At 38.3% G+C, this 17,611-nt stretch overlaps 1 long non-coding RNA gene across 1 annotated transcript; it reads right to left on the reverse strand.

Moving 5' to 3' along the window:
• Nucleotides 1-6,808: 6,808 nt before the first annotated feature.
• Nucleotides 6,809-16,991, reverse strand: LOC115385772 (uncharacterized). Its single transcript, XR_003931173.1, has 3 exons — nt 16,946-16,991; nt 8,981-8,999; nt 6,809-6,976 (listed from the first exon to the last, which is right to left on the reverse strand). It is a non-coding gene; the product is annotated as an uncharacterized LOC115385772 (long non-coding RNA).
• Between the last annotated feature and the right edge of the window lie 620 nt (nt 16,992-17,611).

The following is a 17,611-nucleotide window of genomic DNA, read 5'->3' on the forward strand; positions in this document are numbered from 1 at the left end:
TCAGCCTCCTAATGTAGCAGAGGAAATCATGTCTTTCAGTGAAGGAATCTACTCTGTTGCTCCTGCTGAGAGAAACAGTCCAGTCGGCTTTTTTAAGACCCCTAAACTTGAGGCCATGGCTTTCCCTGTACAGTTTCCTACAGGTCAAAACACTCTGGATGAGAGCAGACGTGTCAAACTATCACCCAGCAGTTACTTCAAATCCAGACTTTTCTCTATTGATGACAGATTTGCCAGAGACTCTAATTATTTGTTCTTTGCACAGTTTGTGATTGAGGTTCACCTGGCTACCAACAGCATGACCATCCAGTTGAGAAAAGGCAAACCCATGACCAGAGATGGACGAAAAATAACCTCAGGGATGCTGCAAGACAGACGTGAAGTAGAGAAACTTGTGAGAAACCGCGAGGCTTTTCGCTTCATGAGAGCATTACGTGGTACTCCGGCCTACTGGCACCAGAAAACCAGTGAACTGTTTGCCATGATAAGACAGCTGGGCACTCCCACCTTCTTTTGCACGTTTTCAGCTGCTGAGATGCGATGGCCTGAAGTGATTGAAGCAATCAAGAGACAGCAAGGTGAGGAGGTGAATTTTGAAGAGCTTGACTGGTCAGAAAAATGTGACATCCTGAGAAGTAATCCTGTGACAGCAATGCGCATGTTTGATAAGCGAGTGGAGGCCTTATTCAGAGATTTGCTGCTTTCGCCTGCTCAGCCACTGGGTAAAGTTGTGGACTTCTTTTATCGAGTGGAGTTTCAGCACAGAGGAAGTCCTCACATTCACTGCCTGCTCTGGGTTGAAGGTGCCCCTGTGTTTGAAAAGGATGATGATCAGACTGTGTGTGATTTTGTGTCCAGATACATCACAGCTCAGCTGCCTGACCCTCACACTCAACCCGACCTGTACAAGAAAGTCAGTGAAGTCCAGAAACACAGTCGTACACACACCAAGACGTGTTTCAAAAGTGTTGGCTCTGGGTGCCGTTTTGGGTTTCCCAAACCTCCCTGCAGAAACGTAATGATCACGAGACCTGATGGTGGTAAACACACTGCAACTGCAAAGACTAAGCTGAGACCTCTGAACAGACTCCTGAATGAACCTGAAGCAGCTTCCATGAGTTTAGATCAGCTTCTGGCTCAGTGTGATTTAACCGTGGCTGAATATGAGTTTTACCTGAATGAACTGAACAAATCCAGTGCTGTCCTGCTGAAGCGAGATCCAAAGGATTGCTGGATCAATGCCTACAATCCACACCTGCTCACAGCCTGGGATGCTAACATTGACGTGTCCTACATCCTGAATGCTTATGGCTGTATTCATTATCTGACCAAGTACATCACCAAGAAGGAAGCTGGACTCTCAGAGTACCTGAAAACAGTGATCAATAACTCCAACAGCAGCAACGTGAATGACAGTGAGGAGATGAAAGCAGTCATGCAGGCCTACTCCAAGAAACGAGAAATCAGTGCACAAGAGTGTGTTGCCAGAGCGTGTGGACTGAAGATGAAGAAGTGTTCCCGAGCTGTAGTTTTCATTCCAACAGATGAGAACCCTCTGAGAATGAGCCGCCCTCTGTCTTTCCTTGAGAACACCACTGATGAATGTACAAACATCTGGATGACATCTTTGGCTGATAAGTATAAGAACAGACCAGAAACACCAGAGTTTGAGGAAATGTGCATGGCTGATTTTGCTGCCACCTGCAGGTTTGTCCGTGAGAGCAAAGGAGCAGATGTGTTTCCACTGCTGAATGACATGGGCTTTGTACAGAGGAGAAAGAATGATAAACCAGCTGTGATCAGATATTACCGCTGCTCAGAGGAAAGAGATTCTGAGAACTTCCATGGCAGATTACTGAAGCTGTACCTTCCACACAGATCAGATGAGGATCTAAAGAGACCAGGCTTTCCAACCTACCAGAGCTTTTACAGAGCCGGCTGGGTGCAGCTGCCAGGCTGGAACCACGGCCGGTCGGTGGAAGTGATCGTCAAACAGAACAGAGAAAAGTATGAGAAAAACAGTGAAGAGATTGAGAAAGCTGTTGAAGAGTTTCAAGAGAATCAAGGTGTGATGGATGAGTGGTGTAACCTTGCTCCTCAGTCTGAAGTTGTGAGACTGGACTACGATGATGATGCAGAACAACCACATCCTGATGATCCTGAGCAGGAGAATGTCCCCGAGTACAGCCGTCAAGCTGATGCAGTCAGTGAAGCCAGAGTGACCAGAGAGCCTCCTGTGATCGATCCAGCTGTGTTAAGACACATGTATCAGAGTCTCAACCTAAAGCAGGCTGGTTTCTTTTACACTGTGAGAGAATGGTGCATTCGCAGAGTCTGTGGCCTTCGTCCAGAGCAGTTCTTCTATTACATTAATGGAGGGGCTGGAACAGGAAAGTCCCATCTCATCAAATGTATTCACTCAGAAGCATCGAAGATCCTGAGAAATGTTCCACGACATTGTGATGAGGTTGACATCAGTAAGCCTACTGTCCTGCTGACGGCTTTCACTGGAACAGCAGCGTTTAACATTTCAGGTTCAACTCTCCATTCACTGCTGAAGCTTCCCCGAAGTCTCAAACCTCCAATCCAAGGTCTTGGTAACAAGCTGGATGAAGTCAGAGCAGAGCTCCTCAACACTGAAATCCTGATCATTGACGAGGTGTCCATGGTTTCCAGGCCGTTGTTTGTCTACGTTGATGCTCGACTAAAGCAGATCAAAGGCAGTCAGAGACCTTTTGGAGGAGTTTCTGTCATTGCTGTTGGAGATTTTTATCAACTTCCTCCAGTGAGGCATTCCACTCCTCTGTGTGTGTTTGACCCCTCTGAAATCGACTTGTGGCACGAGCATTTCCAGATGATCACTCTGACTGAGATCATGCGGCAGAAAGATGACGTTGCCTTTGCAGAGATGCTGAACAGGATCCGAGTCAAAGACAAGTCTGCTGAGTTGTCTGAAGCTGACAGAGCTTTGATTTATCAGACTGTAACAGAACCAGCTCTTTGTCCAACTGATGTCCTGCACATCTATGCTACGAACAAACAGGTGGATGCACACAACTCTGCAAGGCTGGCTGAACTGTTTGACAACATAATCACAGTTGATGCAGATGACTTCGAGAAAGATCCTCAGACTGGCAGAATGACACGGAAACAAACACCAGTGAAAGGAGGCAGAAATGAGCTACCAGACTCTCTACAGGTTGCTGAGGGTGTTCGAGTCATGCTGACCAGAAACATTGATGTGCAAAGTGGTCTTGTCAATGGAAGTTTTGGCACTCTGGTGCGGTGCATCTCAGAAAATGATCATGTCACTAAGCTGGGTCTCCGAATGGACAGCCATGTGTCTTCAGAACAAAATGATGATGTGGTTTATATTCAGAGAGAGGAAGACAACCTGAAGCAGAAAGGTGTGGTGCGCAGACAGTTCCCCATCAAGCTGGCTTTTGCATGTACCATCCACAAGGTCCAGGGAATGAGTATGCAGTCTGCTGTGGTGTCACTGAAGAACATCTTTGAACCTGGGATGGCTTATGTTGCTGTGAGCAGAGTCACTTCCCTCAGTGGACTCTTCATTGTAGACATGGATGAGAGTAAGTTCTACGCCAGTCAACAGATCACTGCAGCCCTGGAGAGCATGAGGCAAGCCAGTCCAGCTGAGATGATGCCCCTTCTACAGATGAGAGAAACCCTGAGCAGACCTGATACCCTGACCATCATCCACCATAACACTGAGGGATTACCGGCTCACATCAATGACATCAAGAGCCACCATGAAATGTGTTTGGCTGACATCTTGTGTCTCACTGAAACCCATTTGCAGGGCTCCTTTGTTGCAGACAGTCTTCAGTTACCAGGCTACAACCTGTTCAGACGTAACAGACACCTGTCCTACAGCAACTTCCCTCAGATTGCCAGCAGAGGTGGTGGAGGAGTAGCCATCTATGTGAGAAACCACATCCAAGCTCGAGAGAAGCAGTATCTGCTGAATGTCACCGATCTTGAGTTTGTGGCCTTGAAGCTTGATGCTCCAGTGAGTGCTATCATCGCAGCAGTGTACAGACCTCCTAACTATGACGTGACTTCTTTCCTGGCTAATCTCAGCAGCCTTCTGGACTCTCTGGAGATTCTCGACTGTCAGCCCATCATTGTCTGTGGAGACTTTAATGAAAACCTTTCATCTACAGCCAAGAAGCCCATTCTAGAGCTGTTTCAGACCAGAGGTTATGTTCAACTCATCACTGCTTCCACCACAGAGAAGAACACACTGCTGGACCTGATTTTCATTTCACAGCCCGACCACTGTGTCCAGTCTGGTGTCCTGAGAACGTATCACAGCTATCATGATCCTGTTTACTGTGTCCTGACTTTCAGCAACGTGTGAAGCAGAGAAAGACTTCGGATGTCCTTTTTCTTCATTTCATTCAATAACCTGATCAGTGTTCTAATCATTTATTGTTTTCCATTAAGACTGTAGGTGCCTGATGAGGTAAGGCCTTTGTTAACAGAACTGAATCATGAATAACCTTTTTTATTGTTTCAATCATGTTTGACAGCATATGAATGAGGTAAGGTATGTGAAAGCCATCATGCTCCTCTTGAAGTGATCATTGAATTGAATTCCTGCAGTGTGAATAACAGATTTCTGATTTTTCACTGTCATGTTTGATCATCCATAATTGCGGCAACAATGTTCTATAATAATTTTTTTAAAATTGATTAATGAATTGAGATCCCCACTTTCTAAATGACATCATGTAAATCTAATCTGTAAATGTCTAAAATAATCCTGTAATCATGTTAAAGTGATTATTGCATTGATATCACTCCCTAATTGATTATAGATATATCTAATATGCAAATGACTAAAAGACTGTAGGCCTGTGCATTCATCATGTGGGTGGGTCTGGGTCAGGGTTGGTGAATGCACAGGCCACAACACTCTTCTGGGTCAGAGCTTCATTCAGTCACATGCTCTGTGGTGTAACTAACACCTGCCCAGTAGTTTGAATCCTTCTTCAGTCCCCTTTGAGGACTGGAGCTGGACGACCTCCAGACTGTCCACTGTGGGGTCCTCTGAGTCACCTGTCTGAGCCGTCTCCAAGAGTGCCTGTCAGATTCACCTGTCAGGTCCTGCAGAGCATCAGTGTCTTTAGTCCCAGCATGTCCATCAGCCATAAAGCAGTCATCAGTGCTGGACATGAGAGAGACGTGAGACGGGACGGCGCCTGCCGGCCTTGATTCTGCATTGAGAGCAGAAGACGTCCTGCTGCTCTGAGGACACTGCTGGGATCATCTCAGCTGCATCGTGTCCAGACCAGAGGTTCTCCAGTCAGTCCCCATGTGTCCTCTCAGCGGAGCTGCAGGTACTTCACCAATATTGAAACATGCAGTGAGATTGTTCCCACATGTCTCATGAATCCTCGCTCATCTGTCCTCTGTCTGTCCTGCCTTGTTGTCTGCAGACACTCTGACTGAACTAAGAGGAACAAACTTCAACTCCAGTCCTGACGTGGGCCTGCACTGCAGCGTCTCGAGGTATTTCATGGACTTGTTGAAGGTGGAACCTCTGAATGTGTCTTGTTCTCCCACTAACATCCACCTTCTGTCAGCAGGATGGAGTGTTTCCCTCTGCCCTCCACCTTCACCTCAGAGGAGCCTCCATGCTGACGGCCTCACTGTGGAGCTGCTGCTGCTGCAAGTCTCTCCTCATCAAAGTGACGGGACTCTGCAGCGCTGATGAAGAGGAGGACTGATTCCTGTTTCCTCCATCATGAACAACTCAACCACACAACAGGGTCTCGTTGGGTCTCCTGTTCTCTCTGCCTCTCCCACAACATGGACAAGAGCTGTGAGAGCAGCAGCCGTCCAGCCAAGGACAGAACAAGCTTCATCTGGAGGAAACAGCTGGTCTGAGCTGCTGGACATTCAGAACTCAGTCTGGAGGTTGTGAGTTCAATTCCTGTCTCCTCCTGTCTGCATGTCGAAGTGTCCTTGGGGAAGACACTGAACCCTGAATTGCCCCCACTGTTGTACGTCGCTTTGGACAAAGCGTCTGCTCAGTAAAATTGTGTGAAAAAAGTCTGACTCTTGAAGGACTCAGAAGAGGAAAGCTGTCCTGACTGATTGATCTGGGAGGTACGACGAGCCTCTACTGCATGTTCTTCTTTGTCCCTGAAGCCCAACCGGAATAGCAGAAAGCCGCCACCTCTGAGCCTGGTTCTGCAAAGGTTTCTTCCTGTTAACAGGGAGTTTTTCCTTTCCACTGTCGCTGATGCTTGCTCATGTGGATCTGTTGGGTTTCAGTTCTGTTTTTTGTCTCTTAAAACAAGACAAATGGACACAATTGTGTTCTTTTATTCATTGCAATGTCAGACTGAGCGCTGGTTAACACTAAATATATTATATTTTCTGTTGTAAATATTTAAGTTTTGATGTTGTTGAACATTTAATAAAATGTGTATTTTACTTCAACATTGCTGCCTTTTTTTTAGGCGTATCCAAAATTATTCAGGCTTTAACTCTGTTTTAACAAGACATTATATGAAATTACTTTTAAATCAGTTTAACTTTGATTAAATATTTAACATTCAAACTTTTAAGACATAACTTTATGATGCTTCTTTAACCTCTACAGCGTCAAACTTTTATACTTTTGTAAACTTTTTCAGTTTTTCAACTTTAAAACTTTTTTAGGTTTTTTGAAAAATTTTCAACCTTTTTCAGTGTTGTCCATGTCTTTCTAACTTTCAGCTTTTTCAAAATTTGATAACTATAATTTTTTGAGCTTTGTTTCAGCTTTTTTTTCAGCTTTTTTAATCTTTTCCAACTTAAGTATTTCTAAACCTTTTTAAGGTTTCTTTTTTTTACTTTTTTTAAAACTGTTTTTCAGGTCTTTCTAACTTCGTCAACTTTTTCAGCCTTTTGCAAGTTTTACAACCTTCAGGTTTTTTAACTTTATCAGGTTTTTTAAGATTTCCTCAACTTTTTTCAGGTTTTTTTCAATTTTTTTCAACCTTTATCAAAGTTTTTCAACTTTTAGCAGCGTTTACAAACTTGTCCAACCTTTTTGAACTCTTTTCAACTTTTTGCAGTGTTTTCAAACTTTTTCAACTTTTTGCAGCGTTTTCATACTTTGTCAACCTTTTTCAATTATTTTCAAAACTTTTTCAACCTTTCTGCTTGAACTTTTTCTGCATTACAGTTTAACATTTTCAGCTCAGCATTCACACTTGCAGTTTCTTCAGGAACTGCAAATTTTTTCTAGTTGTGTGAATGCTGAAGGCATTCACACCTTTATTTTCCTGTTTCTTTATTATTGTGTGAATGCCTGAGGCATTCACACGTTTATTTTCCTGTTTCTTTATTATTATTATTATTATTCTGACTTCTTCCGCCGTTTTTTGACACGCTTCTACTCCTTCAAATCTTGTCCGATTTGAACCATTCATATATCAAATTGTGCAGCTTTTTAAGGACATTCTGGCAATGTTCTAACTTTTTAATATCTCTTAAACTTTTTGAAATATTTCAACTTTTGTGCAACTTTATGCCCCATGTTAACGGATGGAGATTTTTTCAAACTTTGGAACCTTATAACTTCTTCAAATCTTAACCGATTTTAACTATTCAACTTTTAAAATATTCAACTTTTTAAACCCTTTCTTCAACCTTTTTAAACTTTTTCAACTTTGTTCAACTTTTTGAAATATTTCAACTTTTTAAAATTATTTTTAACATTGAAGTCAATGGGAAAACCCTTCAACTGACCTTTCAACTCCTTCAACTTTGACCCCTTACAACTTTGTCATACTTTGACGTAGACACGTCATTTTACTTGCAAAATGTAGGCATTTTTATCCTCTATTCAGGGATGTTATATCATGTCCAGATCTTTTACCAAATTTAAACTGAGCCTTCAAGTACGGAGAGCATTTCAGCCGTTTTTGGAGTTTACAATGGGTGTGTATTGGAAAAGCTAGAGTGGGAGAAAGGAATTTAGAGTGCGGGAGGCTCTGAATTTAAACCGAAAAAATAATTCTTTTCTCGTCCCCCTGGCCACATTTCTGGCTCAATCTACACAATTACCTCTCTAAACGTAGCCATTTTTGTTGTGAACCGTACAATTGAGTCATTTTGTCTCTATCTCAAACGGTTCTCTCTTCAGCTGCATTTCTGTGAGGAGAGCGCAGGATTTTCTCCCATCCGCTCCAATGCATTTTGGAGAGAGATTTTCTCACTCAAATCCAAAACTTCGCTCATGTTCGTACCATCACAGTGGCTGAATGGATGATCCTACAGACATTATTCCTGCACCATTACATTCATGAAAGACTTCTGAATCTGATTGTGAACAAATCTTTTTCAATGTCACCTCTGGGTCCTCGAGGAATGACATTTTCTCAACCATGCGCACTCCATAAGAACTGCTGGTTCACTGTCATGGCTGCTGTGCAGCTGGTCTCCATAGCAACAGACACACCTGTTGTGCTGCTGCTGCTTGATGAGTCTGGACTTTTCCATTCAGACTGGAGCTCCATTGATCCTCTGTTACTCTGACACTGACTCTGCTGTTTCTTCAACTTTCTTAAAGTTTTTTCAACTTTTTACAACGTTTTCAAACTTTTTCAACCTTTTTCAACTTTTTGCAGCATTTCTCAACTATTTCAACGATTTTCAACTTTCTGCAGCGTTTTCAAACTTTTTCAACTTTTTGCAGCGTTTTCAAACTTTTTCAACTTTTTTCAAGGTTTTGCAGCGTTTTTCAACTTTTTCAACGATTTTCAACTTTTTGCAGCGTTTTCAAACTTTTTCAACTTTTTTCAAGTTTTTGCAGCGTTTTCGAACATTTTCAACGATTTTCAACTTTTTGCAGCGTTTTCAACCTTTCTCAACTTTTCTCAACTTTTTACAGTGTTTTCCAACTTTTTCAAACTTTTTCAACTTTTTGAAGTGTATTCAACCTTTTTCAACCTTTTTCAACTTTTTAGAGTGTTTTCAACCTTTTTTAAAACTTTTTCAACTTTTTGCAGTATTTTAAAACTTTTTCAACCTTTTTCAACTTTTTGCAGTCTTTTCAACCTTTTTCAACTTTTTGCAGCGTTTTCACCTTTTTCAAGGTTTTTTTTTAACTGTTTGCAGTCTTTTCAATGGTTTTCAACCTTTATCAACCTTTTTCAACTCTTTGCAGTGTTTTCAAGCTTTGTCAAAATTTGTCAACTTCCTTTTCAACCTTTCTTCTTGAACTTCTTCTGCATTACAGTTTAGCATTTTCAGCTCAGCATTCACACTTGCAGTTTCTTCAGGAACGGCAAATTTTTCTAGTTGTGTGAATGCTGAAGGCATTCACACAATTACATTCCTCCTCTGACTTCTTCCGCCGTTTTTTGGCACGCTTCTCCTCCTACAAATTTTGTCCGATTTGAACCATTCATATATCAAATTGTGCAGCTTTTTAAGGACATGGGTGCTATGTTCTAGCTTTTTAAAATCTTTTAAACTTTTTGAAATATTTCAACTTTTGTGCAACTTTTTGCCCCATGTTAACGGATGGAGATTTTTTCAAACTTTGGAACCTTATAACTTCTTCAAATCTTAACCGATTTTAGTCATTCAACTTTTAAACTATTCAACTTTTTAAACCCTTTCTTCAACCTTTTTAAACTTTTTCAACTTTGTTCAACTTTTTGAAATATTTCAACTTTTTAAAATTATTTTTAACATTGAAGTGGATGGGAAAACCCTTCAACTGACCTTTCAACTCCTTCAACTTTGAACCCTTATTACTTTGTCATATTTTCACATAGACTGGTCATTTTACTTTTAAAATGTAGGCATTTTTGTCTTCTATTCAGGTATGTAACATCATTTCAAGATCTTTTACCAAATTTAAACTGTGAGCCTTTAAGTATGGAGAGAATTTCAGCCGTTTTTGGAGTTTATAATGGGTGTGTATTGGAAAAGCTTGAGTGGGAGAATCAAATTTAGAGTGCGGGAGGCTCTGAATTTTAACCAAAAAAAAATTATTTTCTCGTCCGTACGGCCACATTTCTGGCTCAATCTGCACAATAACCCCTCAAAAGGTAGGAATTTTTCTTGTGACCCGTACAATTGAGTCACTTTGTCTCTATCTCAAACGGTTCTCTCTCCAGAGGCATTTGTTTGAGGAGAGTGCAGAATTTTCTCCCATCCGCTCCAATGCATTTTGGAGACGCCTGAATCCAAAACTTCTCTCATGTTCACACAATCGCCGTGGCTGAATGGATGATCCTACAGACATGATTCCTGCACCATTAAATTCATGAAAGGCTTCTTAATCTGACTGTGTGAAAATCTTTTTCAATTTTGCCTTTCGGGCCCTGAGAAATGCCATTTCTTCAACCATGTGCACTCCATTAAAAAGTGCTGATTCACTGTCATGGCTGCTGTGCAGCTGGTCTCCATTGCAACAGACACACCTGTTGTGCTGCTGCTGCTTGATTAGTCTGGATTTTTTCATTAAGACTGGAGCTCTATTGATCCTCTGTTACTCTGACACTGACTCTCCTGCTTCTTCTACCTTTTTCAACTTTTTGCAGTGTTTTCAAACTTTTTCAACCTTTTTCAACTTTTTGCAGTCTTTTCAACCTTTTTCAACGTCTTACAACTTTTTACAGTGTTTTCAAGCTTTTTTAACTTTTGCAGTGTTTTCAAACATTGTCAACCTTTTTACAACTTTTATCAATGTTTTCAAACTTTTTCAACATTTTTCAACTTTATTTCAGGGTTTTTCAACTTTGCTTCTTGAGCTTTTTCTGCATTACAGTTTAGCATTTTCAGCTCAGCATTCACACTTGCAGTTTCTTCAGGAACTGCAAATTTTTTCTAGTTGTGTGAATGCTGAAGGCATTCACACCTTTATTTTCCTGTTTCTCTTTAATATTATTCTGACTTCATCCGCCGTTTTTTGACGCTTAACTCCTCTTACAGTTTTTGTCCGATTTGAACCATTCAAGTATCAAAATGTTCAGCTTTTTAAGGACATTCCTGCTATGTTCTAGCTTTTTAAAACCTTTTAAACTTTTTGAAATATTTCAACTTTTGTGCAACTTTTTGCCCCATGTTAACGGATGGAGATTTTTTCAAACTTTGAAACCCTTCAACTCCTTCAAATCTTAACCGATTTTAACCATTCAACTTTTAAAATATTCAACTTTTTAAACCCTTTCTTAAACCTTTTTAAACTTTTTAAACCTTTTTAAACTTTTTGAAATATTTCAACTTTTTAAAATTATTTTTAACATTGAAGTGGATGGAAAACCCCTTCAACTGACCTTTCAACTCCTTCAACTTTGAACCCTTAAAACTTTGTCATACTTTCACATAGAAAAGTCATTGAACGTTTAAAACGTAGGCATTTTTGTCCTCCATTCAGGTATTTAATATCATTGCAAGATCTTGTACCAAATTTAAACTGTGAGCCTTCAAGTACGGAGAGAATTTCAGCCGTTTTTGGAGTTTACAATGGGTGTGTATTGGAAAAGCTAGAGTGGGAGAAAGGAATTTAGAGTGCGGGAGGCTCTGAATTTTAACCAAAAAAAACGTTCTTTTCTCGTCCGTACGGCCACATTTCTGGCTCAATCTGCACAATAACCCCTCAAAACGTAGGAATTTTTCTTGTGACCCGTAAAATTGAGTCACTTTGTCTCTATCTCAAACGGTTCTCTCTCCAGAGGCATTTGTTTGAGGAGAGTGCAGAATTTTCTCCCATCCGCTCCAATGCATTTTGGAGACGCCTGAATCCAAAACTTCACTCGTGTTCGCACAATCACCGTGGCTGAATGGATGATACTACAGACATGATTCCTGCACCATTAAATTCATGAAAGGCTTCTGAATCTGACTGTGTGAAAATCTTTTTCAATTTCACATCTCGGTCCCCGAGAAATGCCATTTCTTCAACCATGCGCACTCCATTAAAAAGTGCTGATTCACTGTCATGGCTGCTGTGCAGCTGGTCTCCATTGCAACAGACACACCTGTTGTGCTGCTGCAGCTTGATTAGTCTGGATTTTTCCATTAAGCCTGGAGCTCTATTGATCCTCTGTTACTCTGACACTGACTCCACTGCTCCTTCTACCTCTATCAACTTTTTTAAAGTTTTTGCAGTATTTTCAACCTTTTTCAAACTTTTTCAACTTTTTGCAGTGTTTTTAACCCTTTTTCAAACTTTTTCAACTTTTTGCAGTGTTTTCAACCTTTTTCAACTTTTTTCAACCATTTTCAACTTTTTGCAGAGTTTTCGAACTTTTTCAAAGTTTTTCAACTTTTTTCAACTCTTTTCAACTTTTTGCAGTGTTTTCAAACTTTTTCAACCTTTTCAAAATTTTTAACCTTTTTCAACTTTTTGCAGTGTTTTCAAACTTTTTCAAACTTTTTCAACTTTTTAAAAACTTTTTCAAATTTTTGCAGTGTTTTCAACCTTTTTCAACCTTTTTTCAACTTTTTGCAGTGTTTTCAACATTTTTCAACCTTTTTCAACCTTTTTCAACTTTTTGCAGTGTTTTCAACCTTTTTCAACTTTTTGCAGTGTTTTCAACCTTTTTCAACCTTGTAAAGTTTTTTTGCAGTGTTTTCAACCTTTTTTAAACTTTTTCAACTTTTTGCAGTGTTTTCAAACTTTTTTAAACCTTTTCAACTTTTTGCAGTGTTTTCAACCTTTTTCAACTTTTTTCAACCATTTTCAACTTTTTGCAGTGTTTTCAAACTTTTTCAACCTTTTCAAATTTTTTCAACCTTTTTCAATTTTTTGCAGTGTTTTCAAACTTTTTCAAACTTTTTCAAATTTTTGCAGTGTTTTCAACCTTTTTCAACATTTTTTCAACTTTTTGCAGTGTTTTCAACATTTTTCAACCTTTTTCAACTTTTTGCTGTGCTTTCAACCTTTTTCAACATTTTTCAACTTTTTTTGCAGTGTTTTCAAATTTTTTCAACCTTTTCAACTTTTTGCAGTGTTTTCAACATTTTTCAACCTTTATCAACTTTTTCAACCCTTTTCAACTTTTTGCAGTGTTTTCAAACTTTTTCAACTTTTTGCAGTGTTTTTCTACCTTTTTCAACCTTTTTCAACTTTATTTCAGGGTTTTTCACCTTTTCTTATTGAGCTTTTTCTGCATTACAGTTTAACATTTTCAGCTCAGCATTCACACTTGCAGTTTCTTCAGGAACTGCAAATTTTTTCTAGTTTTTATTCTGACTTCTTCCCCCATTTTTTGGCACTTAACTCCTCCTGCAGTTTTTGTCCGATTTGAACCATTCAAGTATCAAAATGTTCAGCTTTTTAAGGACATTCCTGCTATGTTCTAGCTTTTTAAAACCTTTTAAACTTTTTGAAATATTTCAACTTTTGTGCAACTTTTTGCCCCATGTTAACGGATGGAGATTTTTTCAAACTTTGAAACCCCTCAACTCCTTCAAATCTTAACCGATTTTAACCATTCAACTTTTAAAATATTCAACTTTTTAAACCCTTTCTTCAACCTTTTTAAACTTTTTAAACTTTTTTAAACTTTTTGAAATATTTCAACTTTTTAAAATTATTTTTAACATTGAAGTGGATGGAAAACCCCTTCAACTGACCTTTCAACTCCTTCAACTTTGAACCCTTAAAACTTTGTCGTACTTTCACATTGAAAAGTCATTTAACTTTTAAAACGTAGGCATTTTTGTCCTCTTTTCAGGTATGTAATATCATTGCAAGATCTTGTACCAAATTTAAACTGTGAGCCTTCAAGTATGGAGAGAATTTCAGCCGTTTTTGGAGTTTATAATGGGTGTGTATTGGAAAAGCTAGAGTGGGAGAAAGGAATTTAGAGTGCGGGAGGCTCTGAATTTTAACCAAAAAAAACATTCTTTTCTTGTCCGTACGGCCACATTTCTGGCTCAATCTGCACAATAACCCCTCAAAACGTAGGAATTTTTCTTGTGACCCGTAAAATTGAGTCACTTTGTCTCTATCTCAAACGGTTCTCTCTCCAGAGGCATTTGTTTGAGGAGAGCGCAGAATTTTCTCCCATCCGCTCCAATGCATTTTTGAGACGCCTGAATCCAAAACTTCACTCGTGTTCGCACCCTCGGTGTGGCTGAATGGATGATCCTACAGACATGATTCCTGCACCATTAAATTCATGAAAGGCTTCTGAATCTGACTGTGTGAAAATCTTTTTCAATTTCACCTTTCGGTCCCCGAGAAATGCCATTTCTTCAACCATGCGCACTCCATTAAAAAGTGCTGATTCACTGTCATGGCTGCTGTGCAGCTGGTCTCCATTGCAGCAGACACACCTGTTGTGCTGCTGCTGCTTGATTAGTCTGGATTTTTCCATTAAGACTGGAGCTCTATTGATCCTCTGTTACTCTGACACTGACTCCACTGCTTCTTCAAGGTATTTCAACATTTTTAAATGTTTTGCAGTGTTTTCAACCTTTTTCAACTTTTTTCAACCCTTTTCAACTTTTTGCAGTGTTTTCAACCTGTTTCAACTTTTTTCAACATTTTTCAACTTTTTGCAGTGTTTTCAAACTTTTTCAAACTTTTTCAACTTTTTTTCAACTTTTTCAACTTTTTGCATTATTTTCAACTTTTTTCAACCCTTTTCAACTTCTTGCAGTGTTTTCAAACTTTTTCAAACTTTTTCAACTTTTCTCAACATTTTTCAACTTTTTGCAGTGTTTTCAATCTTTTTCAAACTTTTTCAACTTTTTGCAGTGTTTTCAACATTTTTCAACCTTTTTCAAGTTTTTGCAGTGTTTTCAGCCTTTTTCAACCTTTTTCAACTTTTTGCAGTGTTTTCAGCCTTTTTCAACATTTTTCAACCTTTTTCAACATTTTTCAACTTTTTGCAGTGTTTTCAACCTTTTTAAAAATTTTTCAACCTTTCTCAACTTTTTTCAACACTTTTCAACTTTTTGCAGTGTTTTCAAACTTTTTCAAGTTTTTTCAACATTTTTCAACTTTTTGCAGCGCTTTCAACCTTTTTCAACATTTTTCAACTTTTTGCAGTGTTTTCAACATTTTTCAAAATTTTCCAACCTTGCTCAACTTTTTTTTACCCCTTTTCAACTTTTTGCAGTGTTTTCAAACTTTATCAAACTTTTTCAACTTTTTTCAATGCTTTTCAACTTTTTGCAGTGTTTTCAAACTTTTTCAACCTTTTCAACTTTTTTTAACCTTTTTTAACTTTTTGCAGTGTTTTCAACATTTTTCAACCTCATTCAACCTTTTTCAACTTTTTACAGTGTTTTCAGCCTTTTTCAACGTTTTTCAACTTTTTGCAGTTTTTTCAACCTTTTTTTAAACTTTTTCAACTTTTTGCAGTGTTTTCAAACGTTTTCAACATTTTTTAACTTTTTGCAGTGTTTTAAGCCTTTTTCAACTTTTTGCAGTGTTTTTCAACCTTTTTCAACCTTTTTCGACTTTTTGCCGTGTTTTAACATTTTTTCAACCTTTTTCAACTTTATTTCAGGGTTTTTCACCTTTTCTTATTCAGTTTTTCTGCATTACAGTTTAACATTTTCAGCTCAGCATTCACACTTGCAGTTTCTTCAGGAACTGCAAATTTTTTCTAGTTGTGTGAATGCTGAAGGCATTCACACCTTTATTTTCCTGTTTCTCTTTATTATTCTTCTTCTGTATTCTTCCGCCGTTTTTTGACGCTTAACTCCTCCTACAGTTTTTGTCCGATTTCAACGATTAATATATCAAAATGTTCAGCTTTTTAAGGACATTCCTGCTATGTTCTAGCTTTTTAAAACCTTTTAAACTTTTTGAAATATTTCAACTTTTGTGCAACTTTTTGCCCCATGTTAACGGATGGAGAAATTTTTAAACTTTATAACCCTTTAACTCTTTCAAATCTTAACCGATTTTAACCATTCAACTTTTAAAATATTCAGCTTTTTAAACCCTTTCTTAAACCTTTCAAAACTTTTTAAACTTTTTTAAACTTTTTGAAATATTTCAACTTTTTAAAATTATTTTTAACATTGAAGTGGATGGGAAAACCCTTCAACTGACCTTTCAACTCCTTCAACTTTGAACCCTTAAAACTTTGTCATACTTTGACGCAGAGATGTCATTTAACCTTTAAAACGTAGGCATTTTTGTCCTCTATTCAGGTATGTAATATCATTTCAAGATCTTTTACCAAATTTAAACTGTGAGCCTTCAAGTATGGAGAGAATTTCAGCCATTTTTGAAGTTTATAATGGGTGTGTATTGGAAAAGCTAGAGTGGGAGAATCAAATTTAGAGTGTGGGAGGCTCTGAATTTTAACCAAAAAAAAAATGCTTTTCTCGTCCGTACGGCCACATTTCTGGCTCAATCTGCACAATAACCCCTCAAAACGTAGGAATTTTTCTTGTGACCCGTACAATTGACTGACTTTGTCTCTATCTCAAACCGTTCTCTCTCCAGAGGCATTTGTTTGAGGAGAGTGCAAAATTTTCTCCCATCCGCTCCAATGCATTTTTGAGATGCCTGAATCCAAAACTTCACTCGTGTTCGCACAATCGCCGTGGCTGAATGGATGATCCTACAGACATGATTCCTGCACCATTACATTCATGAAAGGCTTCTGAATCTGACTGTGTGAAAATCTTTTTCAATTTCACATCTCGGTCCCCGAGAAACGGCATTTCTTCAACCATGCGCACTCCATTAAAAAGTGCTGATTCACTGTCATGGCTGCTGTGCAGCTGGTCTCCATAGCAACAGACACACCTGTTGTGCTGACTGCTGCTTGATTAGTCTGGATTTTTCCATTAAGCCTGGAGCTCTATTGATCCTCTGTTACTCTGACACTGACTCTACTGCTTCTTCTACCTTTATCAACTTTTTTAAGTTTTTGCAGTGTTTCCAAACTTTTTTAACCCTTTTCAACTTTTTGCAGTGTTTTCAACGTTTTTCAACTTTTTTCAACCCTTTTCAACTTTTTGCAGTGTTTTCAAACTTTTTCAACCTTTTCAACTTTTTTTTAACCTTTTTCAACTTTTTGCAGTGTTTTCAAACTTTTTCAAACTTTTTCAACTTTTTTTAAACTTTTTCAACTTTTTGCAGTGTTTTCAACATTTTTCAACCTCATTCAACCTTTTTCAACTTTTTGCAGTGTTTTCAGCTTTTTTCAACATTTTTCAACTTTTTGCAGCGCTTTCAATCTTTTCCAACATTTTTCAACTTTTTGCAGTGTTTTCAACCTTTTTCAAAATTTTTCAACCTTTTTCAACTTTTTGCAGTGTTTTAAAACTTTTTCAACTTTTTTAAAACTTTTTCAACTTTTTGCAGTGTTTTCAACATTTTTCAACCTCATTCAACCTTTTTCAACATTTTGCAGTGTTTTCAACCTTTTTCAAACTTTTTCAACTTTTTGCAGTGTTTTCAAACTTTTTCAACTTTTTGCAGTGTTTTCAAACTTTTTCAACCTTTTTCAACTTTTTTCAACCCTTTTCAACTTTTTGTAGTGTTTTGAACCTTTTTCAACTTTTTGTAGTGTTTTGAACCTTTTTCAACTTTTTGCAGTGTTTTCAACCTTTTTCAACTTTTTGCAGTGTTTTTCAACCGTTTCCAACCTTTTTCAAC

The sequence above is a fragment of the Salarias fasciatus genome, unplaced genomic scaffold, assembly GCF_902148845.1.
Source record: "Salarias fasciatus unplaced genomic scaffold, fSalaFa1.1, whole genome shotgun sequence".
In the NCBI taxonomy this organism is placed as follows: domain Eukaryota; kingdom Metazoa; phylum Chordata; class Actinopteri; order Blenniiformes; family Blenniidae; genus Salarias; species Salarias fasciatus.